We start from the raw sequence: 15,372 nt of genomic DNA on the forward strand, positions 1-15,372 counted from the left end.
AAAAGATCTTTGGCCCATTGATATTGCCCTCTGTCTAAGATTTGTATTTTCTCTTAATTGGTAGCTTTAAAGTGTTACTCGTTGCAATTATTCATAAAATTGAGGCAAAATGGAACCAATATGAATTAGACTTTAAGAAAAATTGAAACTTAGGCTTTGAAACATAATCCAAAACTTAATAAGGTCCTAAGGAAGGAGGAATTTTGGCCTATGAACCGATTCATACCTCGACCTCGATTTAACCTCTTTTAGCCTTATGCAAGAGGAAAATTGGAAACTCTAGGTAATCTTTATACAATTACCTTATTGAAACTTCTTTTAAGGTAACTTCTTACTCATTCTCAAAATCCTAAATCTTGCTACACCATTATTATCTAGTCTTTTGCTTAATCATGATTATGGAGCTGATATTACCTCGAGCCTTGAATTCACCGAGGCCAAGGCAAGAGATCTCCAAGAACCTCATAATGATGCTAATAGGTGTCCTTACTATATTATATTGCAAAATCTGAAAGTTTATTGAATTCTAATTGAGCAATGGAGCTCAATCGATGTGTTGTCTCTAACAACATTTAATATCACGAAGCTAGGGAAAGATCAAGACTTAATACCCTTGGAAAGATTTAATTTTGACTCATGGTGGAAGCTAATTAATTCTTTTGCCGCCAAAATGACCTCCATACTCTTTAATTACTTGTTAACTATCTTTTGTAGTCAGTCAAAGGTTTAGTTACTTTAGGTATGATCTTTCTTGTCAAGATCTTAAATTAGGTTAAGAGTTATTTCTTGACTCTTACTCTTCCAACTACTTTTCTCTTTTTATGTGATCTTGGAAGATACATTTTGTAGACTACCATCATTGTGTTTAGGTTGTACCCATTGGACTCCTCTCTATTTAAAGGGGGGAGAACTTTTACTTCATCAAGCAACTTCCATCTATTTTCAAAATCTCTCTCTTGAAGAAATATTCCCAAAATTAAATTTGGTATCAGATGTTTACACCAATTCCTATTCTGACCACTCTTCTTTTCCACCTAACTCACCAAGAGAAAACCCGATTCCTTCAAAACTACCAACAAGGCTGAACCAAATAAAAATATTGCCGATGAAAGTGTGCGCTACCAGGTTTGTTCTAGTACTTGCCCTGTTGGAAACCCAAGCTTCACAAACTTATTGAATCGTCACCTCGATTAAGCTCGATAGAGGAAACTTTCCACTATAGCAGAACATTGTGCTCCCCATTCTAAAGAGTTACAAGCTTGAAGGACACCTCACTGGTATGACCCTTGCTCTCGAGCAATCTATTGTTATTCCTGAAGGAACTCTTATCAAAGAGTATCTTTGAGCAGAAGCAAGATCATTCCAAACTCATTGTGACAGAATTACCGTATTCTCAATCAAACAGAGTAGATATGCATTAATATTACAGGCATGTTTTGAACTTTAAATAACAAAGAGAGAAGATACATACCAGTTGAAAAATCCTTCCTCATTGTAATCTCGCTCTCGTCAAATGGACTACACCTTTCGCTCTCGCTGAGGTCGTCCAAGCAATCGTTCACCAAATTGTCTACCCACGAACAGACTTCTCACGAACACGGCAACAGGGAAGACACAACCATTTGGAACCCTCGATATTCTTGGTGTGAGAATCCAAGAGGTGTGGACTTTTTTGGATTTGGTAGAGGGAAGGAGGAAGAGATGACCGTTTATCACGACCAAGTAAGTGAGAGATATCAGGTGTCTATCGTATAGACAATGCTTGATCGTTTAGGTAGAGGTACACGATTGTTTAGTAAAAGGAGCGCGATTGTATAGACGCTCGTTTAGTAAGATGCTCGGGCACGCGATCGTTTAGAAAGAGTTAGATGATCGTTTAGCAAATCCTATGCCATCGTTTAGTAAACCGCGCGTATGTATACGATCGTTTAGAAACGTTGAGCTGTCGTGTATGCTCTTGGTTTGCTATGCGACATGCAGTATACACTACTCGGTGAGCGAATCTCTGATCCTTTGCAAAATGAAAACAATTTTCATTTTATCCTTCAATTATGAAAATGGAATGTAACCTCCCACTATCTCATTCGGTTATGGAGAAAAAACCGGGCAACAATTATCCCATAATTGTATATTAAATAATAAATATAATCATATTATATTTATTAATCTATGGTTTAATATCACATCAAATGCAACACATGGACCATAGTCTTTTCTCCTCCACTAGATATAAATCATATTTATATCATTTTCCTCCAATTAATATATCTCATACATCATGTCAACTATATCATATATAATTGACCTGTTCAATCATATCATATATAATTGAACTCCCTCTTTTCAATTTGAACACTTCAAGCTGACCAAAAAACTGATTCTCAACTTGAATCCATTGAGTTATCAAGGGGACCTTATGGACCTATGGCTGAAGCTCCAATAGTATGTGAATAGCTGACTAAACTCTTTAGCCACGAGATCCACCACCCGTTAACTGCCACACATTCTACTAAAGACCAACAACTACATTCTTCTCACTCTGATATCAAATGTAGGATTGGTATGGCAACCTTAAAGGGGTGAATAGGGTTTAATCAAACTAATTAAAACTTTTTCCTAATGTGGGCCCAATTAAACAAATTAACAAACTTTTTGCTAACAAGTAATTTAAACAATTAATTCATACAAATAAACTTCAAGTATCCAATATAATTTTTGTAATAAGAATGGTAATATAAAAATGCAAAGATAAATTCAACCAACCTAAATAGACAAATGTGAGCAATTAATTTCAAGGATAAATTGTAGCAATTAATTTATGCAAATAAAAAATAATAATTGAATTAATTACAAAATTCCATAGAAGAGGGATAGAGAAATTGACACCATGACTTTATAGTGATTCGGCACAACCGACTTACATCCACTTCTCAAGCTCCTCTTGGGTATGTTTATACGAACTTGACTCTTTCCACGACTTAGAGTTGAACAGCTACAACGGTCTTTTTTCGGGTGCAAGAACAAACACAATCCTTTCCATGTTGAGGATCAAACCATTACAACGACTCTTTTTTCGGGATCAAGAGCAACCCTTACAATAGTTTAAAAAAATAAATAACACAGTCGATAAACTCTTTAAAAGAGTGGATTTACAAATTTAGCACTCAACGAATCAATTATTTTTCATTCTTTTTTTCCATATATCATAATTTCAATTTCCATAAAAAGGGGGGAGATTGTTGACTTTTTTACTCTTAATCTCAAATTAATTAATTTTACATTAAGTGCCATGGAATAGGAAAAAAACTATGGTTTATATGTTTCATGAGATGAAATATTAAAACTATAGGTTATAAATATATTATGATAGGTTAGTTATCATTTATATTTATAATAATATTAATTATTGGATAATTATCTCTTTTTCTCTAATAACCAATTGAGTGGGAAGTTATTGGTGTTTTCATGGTAACTGTGAGATAAAAAGAAAAAATGTTTTCCTAATTTTAAAAAGAAAAAGATTTGTAAAGAAGTTGTTTTGAGATTTCCAATCTCGAAAAACACTCACGGATAGTTGTCAAGTAAATTAGATTTACTAAACGACAACTTGGAGTAAGCTAAATGATCGTGGAGTGTTCTTAGGCGATAGACACTCGGCTAGCGATGAGCTAAACAATCGCATAGCTTTTGCTAGATGATCGTATAACTTTTCCTAAATGATTGGGCATCGACCTATGCGATAGGTTCTTCCATCTTCCACTTGCTCAATCGCTTACACGATTTTGATTGCTTCGTTTTTCTACCTCAAACCAAGTCCACACAGAGCCCATCCTCTGGATTCTCACACCGAGAATACCAAGGTAACCTTCTTGGTGGTGTCATACTCAACTCGACATCGTTGAGGTTCTGTGGAGGCTGTTCGCGGTGTTTGTGACCTTGGTGATGGCGATTGCTTAGTTCGAGTATGTGGTGTTTGTGCAATGTAGCAGTCATGTTGGACAAGCGTTTGTGTGTTGCTGTGTTGCTGTGATCGAGCGTTCGTGATCAAGGAACTCAAAGATGAGTCTACAAAAGTGTGTTGATTCTTGTCCTTGATCTTTTGTATAGCATGTTGTAATATTTGTATTTCGCATAACTATATGTTTCCGATTGTGATTGTAATTGTAATATTCATATGAATGAAATTTGGAATGATTCTTCCGTTGCTCATGGAAATCCTCATATTCAATTTCCTTCCATTGGTATTAGAGCCAGGTTGTTCTAATATTCCAAATTTCAATTTTGTTTTGAACTTTTTTTTACAGTCGTGGTGGGTTTTCTACATTTGTGTTTAATTGTTAAATGCTTTTGTGGATGGTGTTGATGAATGTTTTCGAGTTTAATTGCCTTTGGTTAAAGCTTTCTTCAATTACAAAGTGTTAATTTGTAAGGGCCCCTGTGCTTTTGGGCGTAATTAATTTGCAATCACATCTGTAATTCAAAGAGTTTGAGTTAGTCAAGTCGTTCATGATGAAGTTTCGAAGCATGAAGATGCGATTCTCAACGAGGAAGAGGACCAAGAGTTGGTCGTATCGTGTAACCTAAGGTAAACAATCATTGGGATTTATCTAAGCGATCTGTAGATTTTTCTATACAATCGTGTAGTATTTGCTAAACGAACGTTTAGCTAATGCTAAACGATGGGGTAAATCATTTACTCTAGGAAGTAGCATTGGTTTCCCGATCATGTAGGTGTTGAAGGTAGACAATCGTAGTGAGAGCATTTGATGCTATTCGTTTAGTAAAAGACGTGCGCTAGACGATCGTGTAGTTAGCTTGCTTCATCGCTTAGTTACTACCTACACGATCGCGCGGTATACAATATGAAGGCGCTCGCTAAACGATCGTCTAGGTAATGGTGCTTTGCCGCATCGTAGTTGTTTAGACGATCGCATAAGGCTGGCGTTGTGCGGAGCGTGCTAGACGATCACATACCTTCATCGCTTAGTAAAAGATATACGATTGTTACTAAACGATCGTTTAGCTCTGGGAGCGTTGGTAAATGATAGAGTGAAGTATTTGTTCTTTCGTGTAGACGATTGCAAGAAGTTTGGTACACGATCGTTGGAGATGCATTGCTTCGTCTGGATGGTTGAAGACCCGGTTCGCTTATTTTTAACCGGAGACTCCTTGGTTTTGTAATAGTTAACTTTATTTTTTGTGGATTTGAGGCAATTCTACCTGGTTCATCAACATTTATTTTTTATACATGTGATGTATGGTGTTTATATGCCAAAGTGTTTGACATATAGTTTACAAACCCACCTTAGGTTGTGCAATTATTCATGCATCATGCATTATAAATGTTATAATCTAGCATGAAGAAATTACATGAAAGCATGCGCATGCATCAGGATATATAAGAGTTATATTTTACATGCAGTGAGCATAATCATGCATCATTCTTTTATTATAAGTGTTATAGTCTAAGGGTGAATAGAAGCATATTATGCTTGTTTCATTGTTGTTTTGTATAAGCGTTATATTAAAAGAAGTAGCAATGAATGAACAATGCATTGAGCATGACACTTAGGCTGTTTATAATCGTTATGAGTATCTTGCATGTGTTAGCTTAGCATTGTGGTTTTGGTTGTTTCCGTTTATAAGTGTTATAAAGAAAATTAGAACTAAAATCAATAAGAAAGAGTTGCATGCAGACTTAGGGTGAACTCAAGATTTTAAAAGTGTTTTAAAATTGGATTGAGATAGACCTAAGTTCAAATGGTTCTAAAGAGTTTAGTAACCTAGATTAATCTTTTAAAATCGGTTTAATATAATTAAATTGATTGGCATAAAAGATTAATTTTTTTTAAATCTATCTATAAGGGACCTTTTATCTAAGGTGGCTTTTGTCTAGGCTGAGGTTCTTAAGCTGACGAAAATGGAACACTCCTACCTGGAAACCTACTTGGAAAGGTGAATTAGATAGATTTTCTACAAGCATGCGACAATTTGGTCAAAGACTCCGTTAAAGAGTTTAATGGATGATGATCAAAAGTTGTTTAACTATTCAAAGTAAAAGTTACTCTTGGGCAAACCTAAAAATCACTTAGTTAAAATCCTTAGCCTTGTTTTCTCTAAGTAAACTAAACCCTAGGTTATAAAATACTTAGTGGGAGGAAGAGATGTATCTGATATGTCTATGATTCCACTCACGTTTCTCCCTGAATGTTCACACCATGAGATTCATGCTTGGCCTCGTGGTGCCCTGGGAGCATCCCCTTTCATATGGTATTTGCATGAGTCAATATCAAGGTGGACAGAGAGAGTGTTTATAGTAAGTGGGTGAAAGGTGTGTGTCAACACATCCTATGGTCTCTGTCATTGGTTCACACTGTGAGATCATTTTGTACTTCCTCGTGGCGCCCTGGGAGCGTGCCCCTCTGAATGGGTTTTGTGTAGTTGGTCAAATCAAGGTGAACTCTAGAAATGGATAGAGTCGCTTTAAGTTTTGCCCCAATCAGATTTTTTCCTTCGGATTGGCTACTTGGAGTGGATCTCTAGAGCCTAAAATGGCGGGTCACACTTACGGGAGATTGTTAAGTAAGTTAATGATCTCTTGGTCAAATCAGTGATGGTTAGTTTGAAAGAGTTAAATAACATGCAACAGAAGTATCAAGGATCCATAAGTATTCAAATTCACTAATTTTGGCAACAGCCGAATGGAAGAACTCTTTCTTCTCACAGAGATTTTCTCTCAAAATTTCTGCATTAGTTCTTCTCAAATGACTCAAAACTTCTTTATTTATTGCAGATGAATATGCAAAGAAGTGAATTGTATGGCTTGCAGCTCATGCTTGGAGAATTAATGAAGAGAAGTTAATGGCCTTTGTGTGAGAAGGAAAGTGAAGATAATAGAAAATCTATATTCTCCATTTTGTATATCATGCAAAAAATGATTTCCAATTTCCTTTTTTAAAATCAAAATTTAATTTCCAGATTAATTGTGATTAATAAAATTGAAAAAAGATTTTCTAAAATTAATTTCATAAATTAATTTAAGATCAAATATTAAATTAATTTTTGCACAATAATCATCTTCATATATTTAAATAATATTTAAATATATATTCTCCTATTCCGTTTAATTTGAATGTTTCAAACTAATTTCTCAAGCTACTCTAAAGCTTATCCATTTACGAGCTAGTAGGGGGACTTTGCGAACCTACAGATCATGGGCTCCAACGGTTCGAGATTAATCGGCTAAACTCATTAGTCCGATCTAACCCCCATTTGTTAACTAATGGGACACTCCATTATAGCTCATAGTTGAACTCCCCTCACTGTAGATATATTATGTTCACTTAATAACGATAATTAGTAGGTCGATCCTTCACAGGTTGTTCGTAATCACAACTAGGTCAAAAATATCGTTTTACCCCTGTGAATACATCTTGTTCCTTAAAGTTCCTATTGATTCTCTAATGAACAATTCTGATTCATAATCTCTATAAATCAAATCATTTCTTTATCAAGAGAAGGTGAGGTCCTGATTGTTCAAAACTTGGAATCAGTACTTAAGAGAACAACCTATCTGCTAACCCTAAATTGGGTAGGAGTGAATTCCATGATGCAAGGCCATGTCCCCAACTATTCATCCGATCTTACCCCCAAAATGGTAAGCTTATTAAGCAGTGCCGTTGGACTACACTCACCGTTTGCAGATCAAAGGATATTTCTGAATAAACAAGAGTTCATAGCTGGCTCAGGATTAAAATTGAGTTAAACTAGGTTATATAATAAATGAAATAGTCAGTTTTAACAGAACGGTCGTTATAAAGAAAAGTGGCTATTTTCGTGGTCCAGTTTATATGCAAACTCATTGCATAGGATGCCCCCACTCACATGTCTCAACATGAACGATTTGTGGATCACATCGTTTGTAGTACCTTACAACCTCTTGTAACAACTACAGAGTGAGCCGCATCTAATAGTGTTACCAGGATGAGATACCCAATTTCATCCATATACTTATTAGAACATTTAGGCTATATACTGTCAACTTGATCCTGTTTATGTCACTACATAAAGTTACAACATTCAGACAATAGCCAAGAATGCATTTATTGGATTTTCATAATAAGATGCAAAATCAACAAGTCATTATTATTGATAAAAAACACGAACTGCGAGTTCTAGGACATTCCCAACATAGTCGTTATAGAAGCAAGAGTTGTTCTGGTATTAATGACTGGTTGAGAACTTCTCAATTCAGAGGAGGGATAATTGACCTTCCTTCAGCGGCTTTTGTCTTAAACCTTTGAAGCGTCATTGCGAAACTAGATGTTACACAAGGTTCATATTAGTATTGTTAAATCCTTATTGGATGTTGTTTATTTTACAACGGGTATTTGCTTAAAACCTAACATAGGTCAATGTGTTTTTCTTTTCAGCAACTCATTAGTATTTCCATTTAGTGCTTTTAATATGACCGATTACATACAGTGGAAAGAATCGTGTAAAACGTATTTCGTGGTAAACAACCTCGAATTTGTCATGGTTGAGGAGTGTCCTCAAGTCTCGACCCTTGATGCACCGCAAAGTGTTCGCAATGCATATGAGGTGTGGATGAAGGCTAATTTATTGGCCCGACTTCACATTTTGGCTGACATACCTTATGTTTTGGCCAAAAGGGTTGAGAACATGGTCATTGCACACGAGATCATGGACTCACGATATGTTTGAACGTCAGTTCTTACTTTTCGAGCACAAAGGGATGGACGATGAAATCAGTAGTGTCTGTTGTTCTAACACTGATCCCACTACTCACCAAAATAGGAAGAAAAATAGTAAATCTGATTTATTGGTCTTGGATACGTGTTTGGTAGAGAATGATGATTCTGCTTGGATCCTTAATTCAGGTGCTACCAATCATGTCAGTTCCTCTTACCAAGGATTCAGTTCCTGACAAACGTTGCTGCAAGGAGAGATGACTCTACATGTTGGTACTGGTGAGGTTGTTTCAGCTGTTGCTGTAGGCAGTTTGAAGTTATTTGTTGACAAAAATGTTATCTATTACTAGATAATGTTTTTGTAGTTCCTCATTGAGGAACTAGATCTCGGTTTCTTGTCTCATTGAACAAGGGTATACTGTCTCATTTTCTGAGAATAAAGTGTTTATTTTCAAGAATGGAACGAAGATTGGTTATGGTTCAATGGAAAGTAACTTATATGTACTAAGGCCGTTAGTCATAAAAGCCTTGTTTAACACTAAAATGTTCAGTATGGCAACAACAACTAAAAGACCAAAGGTTTCTCCTAAAGAAAACACCCATCTTTGGCATTTAAGGTTAGGTCACATCAACCTCAATTGGATTGAGAAGTTGGTGAAAAGTGGACTTCTAAAGAGTTTAGAAGAAAAATCTTTGCCAGTATGTGAATCATGCCTCGAAGGCAAGATGACCAAATGACCTTTTACTGGAAAAGGTTACAGAGCCAAGGATGCCTTAGAGCTTGTAGATTCAGACCTCTATGGTCCGATGAATGTTAGAGCTTGGGGTGGGTATGAATATTTCATCTTTTTCATAGATGATTATTCAAGGTACGGGTATCTCTACCTAATGCAACATAAGTCTGAAGCCCTTAACATGTTCAAGGAGTATAAGGATGAAGTTGAAAACTTGTTAGGTAAGAAGATAAAAACACTACGATCTGATCGTGGTGAAGAGTATATGGACCTCCAATTCTAGAACTAATGATAAAACATGGGATTACGTCCCAACTCTTGGCCCCCGATACACCTTAGCAGAATGGTGTATCAGAAAGAAGAAACAGAACCTTGTTGGATATGGTTCGGTCTATGATGACTTATACTCATCTTGCAGACTTGTTCTGGGGTTTTGCAGTGGAAACTGCATGCTATATCCTAAACAACGTTCCCTCGAAAAGTGTTTCTAAGCACCTTTTGGGTTATGGAGAGGCCGTAAAGGTAGTTTACGCCACTTCAGAATTTGGGGCTGTCCGACACATGTGCTCATGATTAACCCAAAGAAGCTGGAACCGCGTTTGAAGGTTTGTCTCTTTGTAGGCTACCTCAAGGAAATGAGAGGTGGATACTTCTATGATTCGAGTGAGAACAAAGTGTTTGTTTCTACAAATGCTATCTTCTTGGAAGAAAACTACATGAGGGATCATAAGCCACAGAGTAAGCTCATTTTACATGAGATTTCTAGTGAGACTGAGACTGTTGAGGGTTCAACAAGAGTTTTTGAACAGGATAACAGATCAACAAGAGTTTTTAAGGTCGGAACATCTAGTCAACCAGCTTAAAGGTTGAGACTGCCTCGACGTAGTAGGAGGGTTAGGAACCCACCAGATCGCTACATGGGTTTGACTGAAGCCCAACATCATTTCAAATGATGAGGTCGAGGATCCGTTGTCTTTTAAGAAAGCAATGAAGGATGTTGACAAGGATGAATGGGTTAAGGCCAAGAACCAGGAAATGGATTCTATGTACTTCATTAACGTCGGAAGCTTGTTGATCCACCTGATGGGGTAAGACCTATTGGGTGTAAGTGGATCTATAAGCGAAAGAGAGGTATAGATGGAAAGGTGCAAACCTTTAAGGTTAGACTCGTGGCAAAGGGTTATACCCAAGTCGAGGGAGTTGACTATGAGGAAACTTTCTCATTTGTTGTCATGCTCAAGTCTGTCCGGATACTCCTATCCATAGCTACATTTTATAATTATGAAATATGAAAAATGGACGTCAAGACTGTCTTTCTTAATGGTAATTTTGAGGAGACCATCTATATGACTCAACCATTGGGATTCATAGTTCGAGGATCAAGAGAAAAAAGTTGCAAGCTTAATAGGTCCATTTCTGGGCTAAAACAAGCATTTAGATTATGGAACATCAGATTTGCCATTACGGTAAAGTCATTTGGCTTTGATCAGAACGTTGATAAGCCTTGTGTTTACAAGAAAATCATCAACAACTCAATAGCTTTTCTGGTACTGTATGTGGATGATATTCTACTCATTGGGAATGATGTAGGGTATCTGACTGACATTAAGAAATGGCTAGCTGCCCAGTTCCAAATGAAAGATTTGGGTGAGGCACAATATGTTATAGGGATCCAGATCATTCAGAATCGTAAGAACAAATTGTTAGCCCTATCTCAGGTATCATACATCGATCAAGTGTTGATCAGATATAGGATGCAGGATTCTAAGACGGATCTGTTACCCTTCAGACATGGAATCGTTTTGTCTAAGGATCAATGTCCTAAGACACCTCAAGAGATTGAAGAGATGAGACAGATTCCCTATGCTTTAGCTGTAGGAAGCTTAATGTATGTAATGTTGTGTACTAGACCCGACATTTACTATGGAGTAGGGATTGTCAGTCGGTATTAGTCCAATCTAGGATTTGATCATTGGACGGCGGTCAAGACGATCCTTAAGTATCTTCGGAGAACGAGGGACTACATCGTATGGAGATAAGGATCTGATCCTCATAGGATACACAGACTCTGACTTTTAGACCGATAGAGATTCTCGCAAATCGATATTGGGGTTAGTTTTCATTCTGAATGGAGGGGCTATAGTGTGGCGAAGCATCAAGCAAGGATGCATCACAGACTCCACTATGGAAGCCGAATACGTAGCTGCTTGTGAAGCAGCTAAGGAAGCTATTTGACTGGGGAAATTCCTTTTAAATTTGGAAGTTGTTCCAAATATGAATTTGCCTATCACTCTTTATTGTGATAACAGCAGGGCTGTGGCGAATTCAAAGGGGCCTCGGAGTCATCATCAGGGTAAGCATATAGAGCGGAAATACCACTTGATCAGGGAGATTGTGCATTACGGTGATGTGAGAGTCATGAAGATCGCGTCAGAGCACAACATTGCTGATCTTTTTACAAAGGCTCTCACAGCTACAGTGTTCGAGGGTGACCTAGAGAGTTTGGGTTTGCGGGATATGCAACATCTTGTCTAGGGAAAGTGGGAGATGATACTGGGGTATTCCCTAGTTTATTGTATATTGTACATGTTTATATTGTATTGTACATTAGTCTCCCGAGGCATTAGAACAAGTGTGAGATTATTGGGATTGGTGTCTTAATTCTCCTGGAGTCTTGTTGTTTGTAATTATACACATTGTTTTATGAATAAAATAGCTATTATTTCATCTTAGCATTTACTGATGTCCAATAAACAAAGCTCCATGGTTATCTTATGTAAGCTTAAGCATGTACAAGTAGATCATGCCTTAAGTGATAACCTAAATAGGTCTGTAGTATAAGGATTAAGGTGGGATACCTGATCCTTGTGACACTATGGATACGACCTGCTTTGTAGAAGTTTGCAAGTGTTGTAAACTACTACAGATGGTAGATCCTGAAAATTCATGTGGAGACATACGAGCGGGGGTATCCTATACAAAGAGTTTGTATAAGACCGGACCACGAGATGACTAGGTTCTGTATATAATGCCGTTGATACTGGAGACTTACATCTCACTTAAACGACCATAGGTGAGATGACCTCAATCTTGAGTGTTTTGGGAACTCCTACCTTTGAGGGCGATCCTTTGATTAGTATGGATGAGAATGGCCAGATTGCCAACTCAACATGCCTACCTTTTTGGGGACTTGTCTGAGTCTGATCTGGGAGCTGGGAACTCACTTACACAAGATGAAATTCACTCCTTCCCTGAAGTAGGGGTAAATAGATAGATTGCTCCCTTAAAGGCTGATTCCGAAGCTTGAACATAGTGGCCACAGCTTCTCTTTAGAAGAAAGGATTCAGTCATAGTAGGACTATGACTTATGTTCATTAGAGGAATCAGTGGTACTTAAGGAGTTAGATGTAACTACAGGGGCATAACAGTTATTGGCCGAGTTGTACTTACGAGTGATATGTGAAGGGTTGTCGCACTGTTGATTGGTTAAGATGAACACATAATATATCTGTGGTAAGAAGAGTTCAGCTGTCGGTCTTTAGTGGAATGCCTGACAGTTAACGGATGGTGGATCCCGTGACTAAAGAGTTTAGTCAGTTATTCACGTACCATTGGAGCTTCGAGCTATAGGTCCATAAGGTCCCCTTGGTCGCTCAATGGATTCAAGTTGAGAATCAGTTCTTGGTGTTGATTTGAAATGTTCGAATTGACAAGAGGTAATTCGATTATATATCGGTATGATGTATGAGATACATCTAGTGGAGGATTAATGTAAATGAGATTTACATTAAGTGCCATGGAATAGGAAAAAAGAGCTATGGTTTATATGTTTCATGAGACGAAATATTAAAACTTTAGATTATAAATATATTATGATAAGTTTGTTGTCATTTATATTTATAATAATATTAATTATTGGATAATTATCTCTTTTTCTCTAAAACCAATTAAGTAGGAGGTTATTGGTGGTTTCATAGTAACCATGAGATAAAAAGAAAAAACGTTTTCCTAATTTTATAAAGAAAAAGATTTGCCAAGAAGTTGTTTTGACCAATCTTGGAAAATACTCACGGATAGTTGTCAAGTAAATTAGATTTACTAAGTGACAGCTTGGAGTTAGCTAAATGGTCGTGGATTGTTCTTAGGCAATAGACACTCAGCTAAACGATGAGCTAAATGATCGCATAGCTTTTGCTAGACGATCGCATAGCTTTTTCTAAATGATTGGACATCGACTTATACGATAGGTTCTTCCATCTCCCGCTTGCTCAATCGTTTACGTGATTGTGATTTCTCCGTTTTTCTGCCTCAAACCAAGTCCACATAGAGCCCACCCTCTGGATTCTCACACCGTTAATACCAAGGTAACCTTCTTGGTGGTGTCTTATTCAACTCGACACCGTCGAGGTTCTGTGGAGGTTGTTTGTGGTGTCCGGGGTGTTCGTGACCTTGGCGATAACTTAGTTTGAGTGCGCGGTGTTCGTGCAGTGGAACGATCATGTTGGACGAGCATTCGTGTGTTGCTGTGTTGCTATGATCAAGAATTCGTGATCAAGGAACTCAAAGATGAGTCTACAAAAGTGTGTTGATTCTTGTCCTTGATCTTTTGTATAACATGCTGTAATTTCTATCTTTTTTGGTTCCTTTTTAGTTGTATATTTGCTCATGAATTATGCTATGTTGTTGGTTTGAATTGTTGAACTGACTGTGAAAGAGAACATATTGTGTTATTGTCGTGGTGATCAAGGAAAATAAAAAGGAAGATTTGAACGGGTGAAGCTTGGTTTGTACAAGCCATTGATTCATTCTGTGATGATGAAGAAACTGGATGAGTGAGCTTTCAATTAGTTGGTGAAAAGGGAGGTGAAGTCATTGCTAGAAGTATTAGATTAAAGGGAAGCGTAAATCTGTGGACTCATCTATTGCAACATCAAAGTTAGGGGAGCCTAGCTAACTTGCTCACTAATATTCAATTATGTGTAAAATTGATAGTGTTGAAACATAATTGATTTGTACTTTGTGAACAATTTTCATTATAGTGAATCTTTTTTCACTTGGGCATAAAGCATCCACACCAAATTGGGTTATCAACTTTGTGTGTCTTATTGAGAAAAAACCTCCACTTCTACTATAGGAATAAGTAGAAAAATAACAGAGAAATTAAGAAAAAGCAACTTAACTCGAAGAAAAACCATGACCTACCAGAAAAAAATCTACTATGTGAAAAATTGTTACAATCGTATAGAATATTCTCTCTTCGATTCCAATTACAAAAGCACTCTCTCAAAACTTTTATTATACTACTCACACCCTTTTCCCACTCTCAAACTAGAGAATTTAACTAGAGCTAGCATACTGAAGCTTAAAGTGTTTCTAACTAGGACAATTGAAAACCAAGGGCAAGAACTCATTTTATAGGCTTAGAGCACATCGCCATTCTTCAATTTAATCGATGTGGGACAAACTGTACTTCTAATATTTTGCAAAACCCAACAAATTCCACCTTGGCAAGATATATGAAGAATTCACAGCTTTTGCAACATCCCTTGTCTTCATAGACAATCATAATTCTCAAGTTAGAGAACTATAACCTACTCCACCTGAAAAGTAGACCATTTGGAATACCACCTTCCAAGATTTTCCTTTTTCCTCACATGTCAATAAACCTTGCATATATTTATAGTGCAACTTCTACCTACTTAGCTCACCTGGAAGTCTTTCAGTCATCGACATAACTTCCACCATGCACCTTGTATAACTGCCAAGTCAATGCCTGTGTACAAATTTGTGGAACCGTTAACATCACATTCTCTATCATAGTAAAGCGAACATACCACAAGGACAATTTTCGTCTTCTTCAGAGGAAGTCACCATCTCCTCTAACGTGAAAGATACCGTCAGCATCCGAGCGAACATACCACAAGGAC

Source organism: Benincasa hispida, chromosome 2 (genome assembly GCF_027475165.1).
Source record: "Benincasa hispida cultivar pf3 chromosome 2, pf3_genome.v1.1, whole genome shotgun sequence".
Lineage (NCBI taxonomy): Eukaryota > Viridiplantae > Streptophyta > Magnoliopsida > Cucurbitales > Cucurbitaceae > Benincasa > Benincasa hispida.